Raw genomic sequence first — 7,563 nt, 5'->3', positions numbered from 1 at the left:
ATTGGCTTTTTGTAATTCTAATAAATATCCCAAATCTTTACAATGCAATTACTCTGATTCAAATCTTACTGTCCCAGTACATACTCTCTGAACATGACTACAATAAAATTCTATTTGCAAATATTGTCAGGTGTGCTGGTGCAGACCCAAGAAAGAAGGGAGACACCGTGCCTGTATCATTGATAGGTATAGCTTCTCAGAAAGAGGTCAATGACACATTATTCTTTTTTTTTTTCCTTTTCTTTCTTTTTTTTTTTAGTGAGGCAATTGGGGTTAAGTGACTTGCCCAAGGTCACACAGCTAGTAAGTGTTAAGTGTCTGAGGCCGGATTTGAACTCAGGTACTCCTGACTCCAGGGCTGGTACTCTATCCACTGTGCTACCTAGCTGCCCTGACACATCATTCTTATTGGCAGGATTTCAAGTGTTATATTCTATGTGAAATCTTTTCTTATCACCTCGGATGCTGCTATTGTTCCCCACAAAATCTAAACATAATGCCAGAGACTCTTTATGAAATGCTTTATGGTATGCAAAAATACTTTATGTAACTTATCTTATTTGCTTTTTGCAAGTCAAATCACCATGCTCACCTTGACCATCATCACCCCTCAGATTCCAGTTGAGACAGTCCAGGCCCCTGAACCTGAGAACCTTTGGATAGCAAGGCTTCCAGCCCACAGCACAATCATCATCCTGGGAATCAGCCCTTGTACCACTGTTTCAGCCATAGTTAACAGAGACCCAGAAGAGTAAGTTTTGGCCACCAAGGCTCTTGGCTATCTCAAATGGTTTAACATCAGGAACTGGTATCATTTTAATGGTAGAAATGACATTTAAAAAAAGCCTCACCACCTGCTTTGATGAGGCCCCCAAGGACCACAAGACTTTTCCATCAGTTGGACCTGCTGCTTAAGCCTTTCCTTTGTGAAGTCTCCTCCATTAAAATATGAATTCCAGAGGCAGGTTAGCTTTCTTTTTTTTTTTTTTAATTTCTATCTCTAGCCTTAGCGCTGTTTTGCATATAGCAAGCACTAAATAATTTTTTTTCTTTCATTCATTCATCCAAACAACCTTGTGACATAGTTGCTATTATTATCCTGCTTAGGAATCAGGATTTGAACTCAGGCCTTCCTGACTCCAGGAAGTCCATACTCTGTCCATTGCACTTTGCATTTGCTTACATGTGTACACGTTTTCTCCCTCAGAGGAATTGAAGCTCTTTGAAGGGAAGGACTGTTGCAGTTTTTGTCTCTGTATCTCCAGTACTAGCACAGTACAAGGCAGAGTCTATTTTTAAGTGTTTGTTCATTGGTTGGTAGATAGGCATGGGGCTCACTCAAAAAAGGGAAGACTTCTGGCCAGACATGGGACTATTTAAATGGTGGAATTCATTTATTCTTCATAAGAAATAAATGACGCATCTTTTCCTTTCCAACATGATCAAAAATGCACTAAAGATTTCTTGAACAAAAGAGAGCTTCTGAAAATATCGATCTTTATTGTCTGGGATTTATAGGTCTTTAAAAAAAAATCACAGATGGCAAAGAGTAATTAGAGCAGGGCCTTTTTAAATATGGGTTTGCAGGAAGGATATTATGGACAATGAGAATAACAAGGTTGAATTTTTAACAGTGGTCAAATTTGAAATAAGTGAATGTTCAGGAGGTAAGGCTTCAACACTAGAAATGAGTATATTTGCGTGTGAGCAATGGAACCGAATTGGCTTGTTCTTGTTCCATACCAGTAGCTGTGAAAACAGAATGCCTCAAAAAGCATAAATTCAGAGATGGCAGCTTAAAGATCCAAGAGATAAGGGTATTCCTACCGGAAGGGTGATCATTTGATCATTAAGATGAGGAAATAAGGGGGTTTCTCTCTCTTTTAAAAAATTCATCCATCCATCCATCCATCCATCCATTCATTTTGTTCTTTCTCCTTTAAAAAGAAAGGAAAAGAGAGGATTTTCATTCTCTCCTCCTCTCCCCTCTCAACACCTGTGTGTTAGGTAGGAAGGAAAACACTTTTGATATTAATTCTAGAAAGGTTAACTCATGTTTCTTGGACAATTTGAAGATTTATTTTTTTTTTAAGAAAGGCAAAATGGACTCAAGAAAGCAGTCAATTCTAGAAACCCAGCTGAGCAACTCAGTCATCAGAGATACTGTTAGTGAAATATTGGTTAATCTTCATTAAATATTTGACAAAAACAAATGCTGCCTTTTCACAGCCCTCGGCCCCTTGTAACACAAAGCAAGCTAATGGTACACAAACCATACATTGCCTGTGCTTCCCCCTGCCCCAGGAGCCTTTATCCTGGCTTTGGTTCTACTTTGGGCCCCTCAGATGAATTAAGGACAAGTCGTGGATGACCTAGCAATTTTCTCAACTTGACTCAATTTGTTTTCAGATTTTTTATATTATGGGAAAATTTATTCTATTCATATATAGTGCAGGCCTGGCCAAATCATTCCATCCACCCTTATTGATAAACTCCAGTGGCTCCCTATTACTTTCAGAATCAAAGATCAAAATCTTCTGTTTGTCTTTTAAAACCCTTCCTAACTTGGTGACTTCCTACTTTTCTGCTCCTCTTTGACCTTAGTACTTGGCACAGTGCCTGTCACATAGGCAGCTAGGCATAGTGGATAGAGTGCTGGGACTGGAGTCAGGAAGATTCATCTTTGTGAATTCAAAATCGGGCCACAGGCACTTACTAGCTATGTAACCTTGGTCACATCACTTCACCCTGTTTGCCTCAGTTTCCTCATCCTTCTGTGAGGGCCAAAATTTGATATACTGAGCGTTATTTGGGTGACTTGCTTTAACACTGGGGTCCTGGAAACATGAGGGACCTTTAAGGTTTATTCTCCCCTCTGAACTGCCCTTTTTAGATATTTCTCCCAAGCCGATAAGAAAGGAGCCCCTAAGCTTTAGTTCACAAAAGGATCAGATTTTATTACCTGGGAATGAATTAAACAACAAAGGTGAAACTGATAAAAATCAGAGATAAGGAAATAGGAAAATAGAAATACAGATAGATATTCTTAACTCTAAACTTAACCTGTTCACTCCCAGATTGCTCCCAATTAAGCTGGTTCAAAGCAATTTAGGGTTTCAGTAAGTAGCTCACCAACCCGGGACAGTATGCAGTTTCCGGCATGACGCCGAGATGGCAGTTCCCCAGACCGCTCACACAGGGATCTCTAGCACCAAAAGAGGAAGCACAGTTCCGCCAGCATCTGCTTCCTCTGTCATGTTTCCCCTCCCAGAAATGGGAGGTTCTTTAAGCTGATTGGCTAGTGTCATTCAAATTCATTAAGTACTCTTAAGTACCAGCCAGATGTGCTTACAATCTAGTAAGCAGTCAAGAGTCAGTCGCCTTATCTAATTCAATCAGTTTAAACCATCTCCAGGTGGGTCCCTGAGTATCTGCTAAATCCATTATGTTAACACACTTCAAATGAGCTGGAGAAAGAAACGGCAAAGCACTCCAGTGTCTTGGCCAAGAAAGCCCAAATGGGGTCATAAGAGTCAGACACAACTGAAAAATGACTGAACAACAAGAATAATAAATGCTAGTTGGCTAAGAAGGGTATGTTATTGTTCAGTCACCTCTGACTCTTTGTGACCCAATATGGGGTTTTCTTGGCAGAGATACTGGAGTAGTTTGCCATTTCCTTCTCCAGTTCATTTTACAAGATGAGGAAACTGAGGCAAGCAGGATGAAGTGACTTTCCCGCGGTCTAGTAAGTGTCTGAGGTTGGATTTGATCTCATGAAGATGAAGTCTTCTTGATTACAAGCCCAGTGCACTGTGCACTGTGGTGCCACCTGACTGCCCCAGAAAGGGTGTTATATCTTCCAAAAGCACACCTTAGAATCGATTCCACATTCCAACAGTGAATCTGTCCCAAGAAAGTGATTCTTGCTGAAGAGAGATAAATAGACATGACAAGATGGGAGGGTTTTATTCAAGATTCATGCCAGGTCGACATGAGCAAGAGACTGAGCAGGATCTAATGTGAGAGCTCACTTGTCCATGAATGATAGGTGATATTTTAAGCTCACTAATGAACACATTATGTATTAAATACATGGCATGTTTAAGTTCTGCTTGTCACTTCTCTTCTGTTAGGATCACACATGAGAGTCTACAGGTCACCTGCTCTTGCTATCTTCAAGCCTGGAAGCCAGCCATACCTTCCACACTTCTATGCCAGATCTGAAGGCAGGCACACACATCTCTTTTCAAGAGATAACTATCAGTTTGGGATCAAGGGGAGGCTGCTCTTGGACAGCAGCAAAGTCAGCTTCTCAATCTCTTCCATGACTCCTTGGAGGGGGAGACACATAGTAGGACCACTCTCTCTTGTCTGTGCTTTCCTTTGGGGGCAGTCCTGAATACAGACCCCAAGATTGTAGCTCTTCCCTTGCATCCTTCCATTACCCTAGGGTACTAGGATAATTTATCCCATCTTTCCAGTCCCCTTGGCTATGGGGATGGGCCAGAGAAATCAATGGGAGGTGCTTGGGTTGAGTGCACAAAGTAGTTTCTTTTTCATTTTCTTTGTACAATAAATTATGTGGCCACCGCGGGGATTGCCTGTGTTGGGTAAAATACAGAGGGTTGGTTGGATTACAAGGCCATTTTCCAGGCATGACATGAAGATGGAGCCATGCTGAGATTGCTGCCCATGAGGTGGGGAGGCAAGGACCAAAGTTTTTCAGAATGCGTGACATATAGCCAAATTGCCAAGCCTTTAAGAAGACTGGGGCATATGCCCAGAGAGGAGGCATGGCAACGTGCTTCTTGAGAATCAGAGGACCAAGGGAAGATAGAATCAGTCCCTCTCCTGAAAGGAATGATTAAAAGAAGAGCCCCAGGAATGTCAAAGCCAAAATCCAGAACTCCCACATCAAAGAAAAAGTCCTATGCATATACAGAAAGAAGGTCAAGTCCCAAGAAACCACAAGGATCTCAGGAGACCCGGCAGCTTTTACTATAAAAGAGAGAAGACTTAATAATGCAAAATTCCACAAGGCAAAAGAGACAGGCTTACAAGCAAGAATAGCTTGCCCTGCAATTCTGAGTATTATCCTGTTAGGCTAGGTGCCACAATGGATAGAGCGCTGGGCCTGGAATCGAAGAGACTCATCTTCCCGAGTTCAAATCTGACCCCAGACACCTATGCGTCTGGCTATGTGACCCTGGGTAAGTCACTTAATGCTGTTTGCCTCAGTTTCTTTATCTGCAAAATAAGCTGGAGAAGGAAACAATAAAACATTCCAGTATCTCTCACAAGAAAATTCCAAATGGGATCAGAAAGAGTTGGACATGACTGAAAAACAATTGAACAATAACAATGAATCCTAAAAGGGAAAAAATGGGCCTTTAATGAGAGGACTTTCAAGCATTTCTGATCAAAACACCAGAGTTGGACAGGAAATTTGAAACACAAACATAAGAGCCAAGAAATCTTAGGAAAGTCGATTTATTTGAGCAATTAGAAAGTATTACATGATGCTTTAATGTTAACATGCTAACAGGGGGAGTAGCAAGTGCCCTTTCCCCATCTACATGCCTTCAAATGATATCAAAGGAGTTGAACTAGAAAAAACAAAAGTCCTGGGGTGTAGATCGGTACTAGTCTCAGGATTTGAAGGGGTGAAAGATCACAGAGGGCATAAAGAATGTATTTAATGTAGAAAGGAAGAATAAGCGGACAGAACTTGCTATCTCTCATAAATGGGATATGTGAGAGGAATATGCATGCATAGAGGAAGAGGTGAGAGGGTGAGCATCCCAAAAGAACCTCACCCTTCTGTGAAATGGACAAAGAAGGGCTGAACACATAGCACACATCAGAAAACCCTCTTCTCCTCCCCACTGTTTGGTGTAGAAATATATCGAACTCAACAGAGTCAGAATTTGGGGTAGAAAGAAGAGAATAGCACAAGCGGAATAAACTTCCTGATCATGAAGGAAAAAAAGCCAAGAATAGCAAAATGCTAGAAGAGGGTCCTCATCCATTGGGGAATGGCTGAACAAAGAGTGGTGTAGTACTTTACGTGAAAATCATGGTGCCATAAAAAATGACAAAGAAATGATTTTGGAGAATCCTGGGCAATAAGAAGAGTGCAGAACTGGGAGGACAAGATGCACAACAGCCATGACACTGTCAGGACAAACCCCTTGGAATGACTTAAGAACTGACCAGTGCAGTGAGTGGCCATGTCTCCTGAGGGTGTACGATGACATCTGCTACTCACTGCCTGACCAAAGGCAGAGGGACACAGTACAGAATGAGACCTGCATCTTTGGTGCTGGGCTTGGCTGCCGTGTGGTCTCACTTTGCTTGACTATGGTTGTTACAAAGGTTTTTTCCCCTTTTTCTTTTGCTTTTTAACTGAGTTGCTAAAAGATAGGGTTAGTAATAGTGTGTTTCAGTCATTTTCAGTCATATCTGACTCTCTGTGACCTCACCGGGATTTTCTCGACAAAGATCCTGGAGTGGTTTGCCATTTCCTTCTCCAGCTCACTTTACAGATGAGTAAACTAAGGTAAAAAAGATTAAGTGATGTCCCCAGCTACTAAGTGTCTGATTCCAGATTTGAACTCAGGTCTTTCTGACTCCAGGCCTGGTACTCTACCACTGTGTCACCTAGCTGCCCAATTGCCTCATATATACACACACACACACACACACACACACACACACACACACAAATATACATACATATATGTGTGTGTGTGTGTGTGTGTGTGTGTGTGAGGCAATTGGGGTTAAGTGACTTACCCAGGGTCACACCGCTAGTAAGTGTCAAGTGTCTGAGGCTGGATTTGAACTCAGGTACTCCTGACTCCAGGGCTGGTGCTCTATCCACTGCACCACCTGGCTGCCCCTGCCCATATAATATTAATAGTGACGCCCTCCCCCCAAATGGAGAACCATTGAAACATATGGAAATTTGCGCAGCAGGGAACAGAAGGAAGTTCAGAAGGAAGCACAGATGAAAAGGACAGTTTTGAAAGTAACATGTGGAATTATTATATACTTTGGAAAAAAAAGCAATTAGCACAAAACAGGTTCACAGTTTCATTATGCACATTCTTTTTACATTCTGTAATGTTTGTGGAAATGCTCCCCCTCTTTTATTTTTGGTCTTTAAATTTAAAATGTGAAAACAAATGTTGAAAATTTTCCTTATATGTAACCGTAAAATAATAAAATATTGGGGCAGCTAGGGGGCGCAGTGGATAGAGCACCAGCCCTAGATTCAGGAGGACCTGAGTTCAAATCTAGCCTCAGACACTTAACAATTACTAGCTGTGTGACCCTGAGCAAGTCACTTAACACCAAAAAAAAATTAAAAAATAAAATATTTAACAAAAAAATTAAAATGAAAAAATAAATTAATAATAAATTTCTGGATCTTTTCTACTTCCCAAGTTTACCATCTGCTTCTAAGAGTTTAGAATTTCATTTAAGGAAAAACATTATTTTGTTTAGTACTAAAACAGCTTGGGATCAAATCTTTCACAGCCCCATTGACTTCAGTGA

Source organism: Dromiciops gliroides, chromosome 5, assembly GCF_019393635.1.
Source record: "Dromiciops gliroides isolate mDroGli1 chromosome 5, mDroGli1.pri, whole genome shotgun sequence".
Taxonomy (NCBI): Eukaryota; Metazoa; Chordata; class Mammalia; order Microbiotheria; family Microbiotheriidae; genus Dromiciops; species Dromiciops gliroides.
The sequence above is the reverse complement of the archived record's forward strand: the minus strand, read 5'-3'. Positions refer to the sequence as shown.